This window comes from Tupaia chinensis, unplaced genomic scaffold (genome assembly GCF_000334495.1).
Source record: "Tupaia chinensis unplaced genomic scaffold, TupChi_1.0 Scaffold148134_1, whole genome shotgun sequence".
Lineage (NCBI taxonomy): Eukaryota > Metazoa > Chordata > Mammalia > Scandentia > Tupaiidae > Tupaia > Tupaia belangeri.
In genome coordinates, this window is record NW_006207985.1 from 335,503 (window position 1) to 344,829 (window position 9,327).

Below are 9,327 nucleotides of genomic sequence, written 5' to 3' on the forward strand. Positions count from 1 at the left end.
AATGAATACATTTGAGAAATTAACACTACTTGTCACTTACACGAAGTTAAGTGCAGGTAGCACTGGGAGGGAAGATGACTTGATGTCTTGGACAATAATGACAATATTAATCTACTTTCTCAAATCTAGATACACAGCTTCTGGGTTGCCGTACTCATTAACGTTGTCACCCTGTCACCCTGCCTCAGATAACTGCAATGTTACTATTCTTATTACTGGAAGAAGGTGATGTAATGAAGAGCAAAGGTATACAGTTTGGAGTGATACTGACCTAGGTGTGGAGCCTAGCCATACTACCTTCTATCTGGGTAACTGTGACCAAATATAACCTCACCTTTATTATCTACACATGGCTATAGCAGCAGTACCTATTGAATAGGGTAACTTGATGTAAAATGAGATAATTTGTGTAGCTGTGCACACAGGAAGGGCTACAACATGCTATCTGTTGCTGCTGAGGAAGAGAGAAGTTTAAGACCTTACAGAGACAGACACTAGTGAGTAAGGCCCATTCCAGGTCATCCTAATCACAGCTCAACCCGATTCTTCGTTGTGTTCAACATTGTTTTTCCTCTTTCAAGGCTTAGTTCATGTTACTCCTTCTCCAAATTTTCTCTCAACTTCATCTTCCATTTCCAAATCCTCTTCTTTTTTTAATGACCAGAACAAAGGACACTTTTTCCCGTAAGCCTTCCCCATACCTCCAACTTGGACATAATCTCTGTCTCTAACTGTGGTACAGGCTCAGTAACTTCTCCATAGTATTCATCATTTTCTACTTTGCTGTACTATGGATGGGACTTTAGAGGTACTTGTGTAAGGGACTAACTTTTCTTACCAGAAAATAGAAATAAAGGTATAATCTATATTTCCATTTAAGTGCACACACACACACACACACACACACACAGGCCTTGCACCTAGCAGATAATGTTATTCATTTGGAGCCAGCTGGTGGCATAGTGGTTAGGGCACTAGACTCCCACATGGTCAAACATGGTTCAAATCCTGGACCTGGCAGCTGGATTTCTTTCCTTCTCTCTCTCTGGTGAGCACACATACTCTATAGCACATTTTAATAATAATAATAAATTATTTCTTAAATTACTCATTTCATGTACTTATATCACCATTGTCATCAAATTTCCCCACACAATCTTCTAATTTAGCTCTTTAACTAGCACAACTTAGGAGACGTAAATTCTATATCTCTTAAACTCTCAGTTTTTACGTGAGAAGCACTTTGGCATGGTAAGAGCTTAGAATGGAGAACTAGAAAGCCTGGGTTAAAAAGTCAATTCTGCTACTAACTAGATTTGTGATCTTGAACTACTCATTAGTCTCTCTGACCTTCAATTTTTTTTCATCTGTTATACAAGAGGATTGAACTTCATTACCTTTAAGGTGCCTTTTAGCTTTAACATTTCATGATGATGTGATTTTACTCTCTTTTAATTCTCTAAGATAAATAAAGTCCTCCAGCTTTAAGGAGCACCAGCCTTAGTAGAGAGGCATCTTATTTGTTTTGTTCACACTGTTATTGGCATGACCTTTATGGAGCATTGCCCCCTGCGACACATGATAGAATACCAAAAGTCACAGTCCACAGCTCGATCTAATGAAAAATACAGTTTTAATTGTGAGTTGGCCACTCTCACAGTGTTACCTTAATGAGACAGCAAAGCGCCAGAACTAGATCTCCCTTGTAAATACATACCCTGGTTTGCAGATTTCCTAATTCATAGTGACAGTATTGTGCTTAACTATAAACACACTGTGAACTTTGCAGTCCTGAAGCAAGAGCAAACAATTTAAGAATGCCCTGCAAGTTTACAGCCTTTAATCTTAAAGCGAGTCGGCCATTTTTAAACTCGCTCTCTCTGTGGTGATATGCTCACTAACTGCATTCTGCTATAGTCTAGAATGTCCCTTTTTCATCTATTAATGCCACCTTGCCTTCAAAGTCTTTATAAATAAAAATGCTAATATTTACAATATGTTTGAGATTAGTGTACTCACTTTGTCTGAGAAGCTTTTTTCTCACAAACTAGATGACTTTATCTTTTTTTTTTTTTTTTTTTTTTTTTTTTTGTTTTTCCTCTTTCAAGGCTTAGTTCATGTTACTCCTTCTCCAAATTTTCTCTCAACTTCATCTTCCATTTCCAAATCCTCTTCTTTTTTTAATGACCAGAACAAAGGACACTTTTTCCCGTAAGCCTTCCCCATACCTCCAACTTGGACATAATCTCTGTCTCTAACTGTGGTACAGGCTCAGTAACTTCTCCATAGTATTCATCATTTTCTACTTTGCTGTACTATGGATGGGACTTTAGAGGTACTTGTGTAAGGGACTAACTTTTCTTACCAGAAAATAGAAATAAAGGTATAATCTATATTTCCATTTAAGTGCACACACACACACACACACACACACACACAGGCCTTGCACCTAGCAGATAATGTTATTCATTTGGAGCCAGCTGGTGGCATAGTGGTTAGGGCACTAGACTCCCACATGGTCAAACATGGTTCAAATCCTGGACCTGGCAGCTGGATTTCTTTCCTTCTCTCTCTCTGGTGAGCACACATACTCTATAGCACATTTTAATAATAATAATAAATTATTTCTTAAATTACTCATTTCATGTACTTATATCACCATTGTCATCAAATTTCCCCACACAATCTTCTAATTTAGCTCTTTAACTAGCACAACTTAGGAGACGTAAATTCTATATCTCTTAAACTCTCAGTTTTTACGTGAGAAGCACTTTGGCATGGTAAGAGCTTAGAATGGAGAACTAGAAAGCCTGGGTTAAAAAGTCAATTCTGCTACTAACTAGATTTGTGATCTTGAACTACTCATTAGTCTCTCTGACCTTCAATTTTTTTTCATCTGTTATACAAGAGGATTGAACTTCATTACCTTTAAGGTGCCTTTTAGCTTTAACATTTCATGATGATGTGATTTTACTCTCTTTTAATTCTCTAAGATAAATAAAGTCCTCCAGCTTTAAGGAGCACCAGCCTTAGTAGAGAGGCATCTTATTTGTTTTGTTCACACTGTTATTGGCATGACCTTTATGGAGCATTGCCCCCTGCGACACATGATAGAATACCAAAAGTCACAGTCCACAGCTCGATCTAATGAAAAATACAGTTTTAATTGTGAGTTGGCCACTCTCACAGTGTTACCTTAATGAGACAGCAAAGCGCCAGAACTAGATCTCCCTTGTAAATACATACCCTGGTTTGCAGATTTCCTAATTCATAGTGACAGTATTGTGCTTAACTATAAACACACTGTGAACTTTGCAGTCCTGAAGCAAGAGCAAACAATTTAAGAATGCCCTGCAAGTTTACAGCCTTTAATCTTAAAGCGAGTCGGCCATTTTTAAACTCGCTCTCTCTGTGGTGATATGCTCACTAACTGCATTCTGCTATAGTCTAGAATGTCCCTTTTTCATCTATTAATGCCACCTTGCCTTCAAAGTCTTTATAAATAAAAATGCTAATATTTACAATATGTTTGAGATTAGTGTACTCACTTTGTCTGAGAAGCTTTTTTCTCACAAACTAGATGACTTTATCTTTTTTTTTTTTTTTTTTTTTTTTTTTTTTTTTTTTTTTTTTTTTTTTTTTTTTTTAGTTTTGATCATAGGATGTGAGCACTCACAAGAGAGAGACAGAGAGAGGGAAAGTGATAAATCACCTCAAAAAAGAGGGGAAGTGAGAAATCACCCCAGAAGGGATGGCCACATTGCATTCCCTTCTTATCTCAGGATTTTGGACATGCATGGACACATGCCTGGCATGATTTTCAAGCTGCCGGGTTCGGGACTCGACCCACAGTCATCCATGTGGAAATCAACCATTTTAACCACCACACCACATTCTGGCTCTCTATGTTGATTACTCTTAATGGTTAACCTGTCTTTCATCTCCACAGTTGAAGAAAAGATATTCCTTCTTTATTATATTGAGCCTCTCTACTGTCCTCAAAATTCCATGCTTTATGTAAAGATCACATTTGGAATTTAAAATGTTCCTTCATTCTCATTTTGAGTTACGTCATGTTTATTTCCTGTTTAAATCTCTCCCTAGCTTCCCTCTATCATTAAGAGAAATCAAAAATCTATTTCTAGTCTACAGAGTATGTGTTTAGCTACTTGCCTAATTCTACGGCATCATCTCACTCTGTTCCCTGATCCCTTTCCCACTAACTTTCACTCTAATCACACTAAATCTTTCTGGTGGCACAAATTTTCTCAAGTGAGGTACTTGGTAAAAAGCTGTGAGGTTATGACAGCCTGTGGCTTAGCAGTTAAGGCAGTTGGATCCCGCATAGCTGACTCCAAGATTCTGGTGGCTTGAAGGACAAGCTAGGCACGTGCATGTGGCACGTGCCCACAATCCTGAAAGGGGAATGGAAGAGAAGGAACTGAGTCCTAGCCATCCCCCACAGAGGAGAGGGCGCTTTCTCACTCTCCCTTTCTCAGCCTCTCGAGCAAATTTTTAAAAAGAGAGTGATAAAAGAGGAAAAACAAAATAAACAGTATCTTATTTTTCTCTTAGTTTGATCTAAGCTATATGACATTTACATATCTTTTGTAAAGATTTTATATTTGAAACCTGACTAGAAATAACATTAGCAGGCTTCACTGTTATTCAAAAGAGGACACAATCTGGCTATAGCATAATAATTGAAGTAATATAACTAATTCTGCTTTCCCATCCCTGGTCAAAACTCATGGACAGATTTTGGTATTCTTACCTGTGCTTTTCTTTCCGCCCTGAATCCTGTTCTTGATTATCCTCCAAATCTGTATCCTAGTGTCACCCTTCAAAACACCATATGTATCTATACTTATGAAACATTTTACTATTCTATTTTCACAGTTCTTATCCCATAGTTATTTTGTGTCAATCTTCATTGATATTACTTCATACAACTCATTCATTTATAGAATCATTCACGTGAATTTACTAAGGACCACTTCTGTGTTAGTCCTAGTCTTTTTGTTTTATCCTTTTTTTTAAAATCCTTTTCCTTAATACCACGAAGGTGTATTATTCATACCTCAGATTTAACTCTCCTATCTTTCGATCATTCTTTATGTTCCTGTATATGACTATCACTCCAACCCAACTGCAAGTTTCTTTTAAACAGGAATCCAAAAGATAGAATGAACTTCTCTATCTGCACTTTGCATAGAATGGATGAAGAGTGTTTACTAAATATCATTTTATTAACATAATTAATTTCAGTGAGAAAGCATGTTTGTGCCACTTGTGAAAGCAAGTGTTACCTCTGAGTGAAAGGCAAATTTGCCCTTTCCTTCTGAAGGGTTGCTCACTTAAGGGCACCGACTGAATAAATAAATGACAATGGTTATTCTTTTTAGTTTTATTAAATTTGATTGTGCTCATTTGTAATTGTTAGAAATATGCTTAAAATAGCTGGGTAGCCTTGATTCCAATATATGTTTAGATTTAATTATAGGGAATAAAGGTTAAATGATGTGAGAACACATGCTGAGCTCAGCCTTGAAGACTGGCATGAAGAAATCAACACATTAAAGAAGAGAAGAAATAAGTGGCACTTTTGCCATTTCAATTTAATTCTACTGCTTTTCTAATGAAAATTCACCTAAACACAAAGTACCTTACTAATTATCTAATCACAGCAGGAAAATAATAAATGGAAACTGTACAATTGTATTTAGAATTGTGCTCAGAACTGCTTCCCACTTGACTCTTCCCTGAGGTATGTTAACCAACAGTGAGGTTTTAATGTATTACCCTAAAAAAAAAAAAAAGAAGTCTAAACATGAATTCGCCTTTTCTTTTGCCACTTTAAGATACCTAAATGTTGATTTTTTTGGATTTAGCATAATTTCTGTATTTCATGTTTGCCTTCCATTTGCTAGTCTCTAATGAAAAATCATTCATTGGTGGATGAATAATCTTTGCTTCATTTTAAGATGTTCAAACTAGTGAAAAGAAAGATGATCTAATGAACAGAACACAAATTCACTACCTATGTACATGGATTCTAGGAAGATTGCTGAAGTTATGATTGTTCAAAGGCATGATTTTAGGAAGATTTGTTCAACAATACTCAAACTTAGAGTAGAGGAAAGCATGAAGATGGCCAGACAGTGGCATGGTATTTGAGGTGACTGGACCCCACATGGCCGACTGTGCAGTTCAAGTCCCAGACCCAGTGACTTGAAAACACACATGTGCCCAAAATCCCAAAAGGAGAAATGGAGAAGAAAAGATTATGGTGTTATCATCCCTTATGAGGGTGCTTTTTACTTCCCCTTTCTCTGTCTCTCCTCTAGTAAGTGGACATGCACTCTGGCAAACACACACACACACACATACACACACACACACAACCAAACAAATAAACCATAAAGAAATGACTGTATCTCAAAATAAAGATTTGTTCTGAGAAGTTTTGTTTCTTTAGCCACCAGAAAAATGATTCTACTTTGATTAAAGGCTCAGGAAATTAAATATTTTCCTTTTTTCTTTTTCTCTAGCAATATCCTTTCCATCCATAGTCAGAAAAAAGAATTATTCAAGACAGTTTGTGTTAAAGATAAATCTAGTTTATGTCTATTTATTCTTTTTTTTTAAGCAATGAAAATGGCTCTTGCAATAAAGAGAAATAGGTAGTAAGTGGCCTAAATAGGTTTAGAGATGTTCCAATATTTTCAAATAAACTCAAAATTGTAGGATTCAGTCAACCAACCCCTTAAGTGTATATAAAAAAGTTATGATCTTAAAGTCACAACTAGAAATATCTACAGAATAATAGTCATCAAAAGCAGCAACAAGGGACCAGCAGATAGCGTAATGGCTGTGTCTCTGGACTCTCATGTAGTTGACTGTCGTTCGAGTCCTGGTCCTGGTGACTTAAACTCATGCCAAGTGGGTGTGAGTGTGTGCCCAAGATCCCAAGAGAAGAGTGAAGGAGAAGGGATTGCAATGTGGCCATCCTCTCTGGGGGGTGACTTTGAGCACATGTGCCCTATAGCAAAAACCTCTCCAAAATAAAATAAAATAAAATAAAACAAAAAGCAGCAACAGATTGGAAACAGGCAAATAAACTTTCCCTATAGATGATTACATCTTTTCTTTGTTTGCATGGCAAATTTTGAAAACTCTTTTAGAAACTCTGAGAAAAGTGACGAAAAACAAAGAGTTTGAATATATGAAATAAAAACAACACCTACTGGCTAGCAATACGAGCTATTCAATCAAGATTATTGTTATTATTATTTTCTGTTATTACGACATGTGCTTTTATGACCCCCAAAGGGGCACACCATTCTTGGAAGTACTGCAATACCAAGTCAAAGTGTGGAGTGGACAGAGCAATCTCCTCTTCCACCTCCCTGCTCCAAAAATCCATTTAATATATTGTCCTCGGAGAGAGGTGTGTCAGATATTATACTGATAAGAACAGATACTACACTGGATCTTAGCCAAAAGGCTGAGAAGTGATCAGATCACTTATTTTAAGGATAAAATTTGTTGATTGGTTTCTCAAGGAAATGTCACAAATGATCTTGATTTTAACCAAGCATCCAATTATAATCTTGTAGATAAAATATATAGCTGTGTATTAGGCAACAGTATAATAAGTAAGATTCATTATTCACTAAACAATTAAACTCCAGTTATGATTAGTGGATGCCATCTTGTATGAATTATTTTCAATGATAAAACATAAGACTATTGTAGACAACATTTAAACTGATGACTTAGAAGGCACAAAAATGTGGTTTCCAAATACAAAAATCATTTAAGAAAATCAAGATTTAAAATCGTTTCCTTGGTATGCTAAACTAAATCTAAAAACTTTAATTGAAATGCAATAATTACTAAGTTTTAAAATTGAGTTAAAAACTAAATCAAACAAATACAAGCAAAGGTCCAAGGTTGTGGTGATTATAAAACGGATTTAATTTTTTTTTTTTTTTTAAGATAGAAAGCAAGAAATCACCCCCTCAGGGTGATGGTCAAACCACAATCCCTTCTCCATTCCTGTTTTAGGACTTTGGACACGAGTGTATGCACACATGTACACACACACACACACACACACACACACACAGGATGAGTTTCAAGCCATTGGGTCCAGGACTTGAACTGTGGTCAATCATCTGGGGGTCCAGTGCCTTAACCATCGCACCATCTGTGGACCCCTGAATGCATTTTAACATACAAACTGAGCCAACAGTGATATAAAAAATTGACTTAAGATTAATATAAAAATAAATGAGCATACATAAAAGCTAACTTCATTTTTTAGTTGTAAGAAACAGAAATGTGGTTTCCTAGTCACAGATATAAGTCCTCTGTTGCTATTCAGTACTGATTAGTTCAGATTTGTGAGACTGGTTTCTTTTCACTTATTCATTTCTTATTCATTCAATATTATTATTAAGCTCATGTCATAAATAAGGTAAAATGCCATTTTAAAAAGTCCTCCTGATTTTTTTTACAGAAAAGTGGTAGTTACAGGCTTCCAGTAGGAAGGCAATTAAAATGATGATGACCCCAAAAGCCATGTCACATAAATAGTTAAAGAAAACTGAGATATTTTCACTGACAAATAGAATACCCATAGAATATACATTCATACATTTGGAGAGCTGTCATAAAAACTTTTTTGTGTTTTCTCATAAGATATAAGTAAGGCTAACAGGTAATAATCATTGAAAGGCAAACAGGGACCTAAAAGTGTGAAGAATTTTCCAGTAATTTGAATTGCTCAGCAAGAAAAGAGACCTCCGTGTGAATATCTGTATCTCCTACTGTCATGTGTTAAAACAGGCTCCTAGGGATGGGGTAGAGCGCATTCTTGTACCTAAGCAGGCTGGCACAGGGAGGAGGACAAAATTAGCGAAGGAATGGTGACTGTAGACAATTGCATTCAGGGAGGTTACACTATATATAAAAAATCATTGCTTAGATAACTTGGCACATTTTAAAACATTTATCCTGTTTACCCTGGGACCAATCAGTTTCATTCTCTTCCATTTAGACATTTATCCCATGTGCCAAGCCTCAGGGCCCTTTTCTGCCAGCTACTCCTTGCTTCTACCTTCAGGGGATCTATCTACTTATTATTCTCTGGGTCCCTTAGAGGAATCATCTCTCAGAGGGTTTCAACCCTAAGTATTTAGCTTTAGGCTGAATTCTCTGGAGCTGCCTGAACTCCAACACACACTCGCTTTTCCAGGTACTGTGCTGGGAATTTCCCTGACTAGCCTGTCTAAGCTCTAGGCATTGAGTAGCTCACTGTGT

At 36.5% G+C, this 9,327-nt stretch overlaps 1 non-coding gene across 1 annotated transcript; it reads right to left on the reverse strand.

Annotated features, from left to right (window-relative positions):
• Positions 1-7,329: 7,329 nt before the first annotated feature.
• Positions 7,330-7,519, reverse strand: LOC114006459 (U2 spliceosomal RNA). The gene has a single exon (XR_003548169.1). It is a non-coding gene; the product is annotated as a U2 spliceosomal RNA (small nuclear RNA).
• Between the last annotated feature and the right edge of the window lie 1,808 nt (positions 7,520-9,327).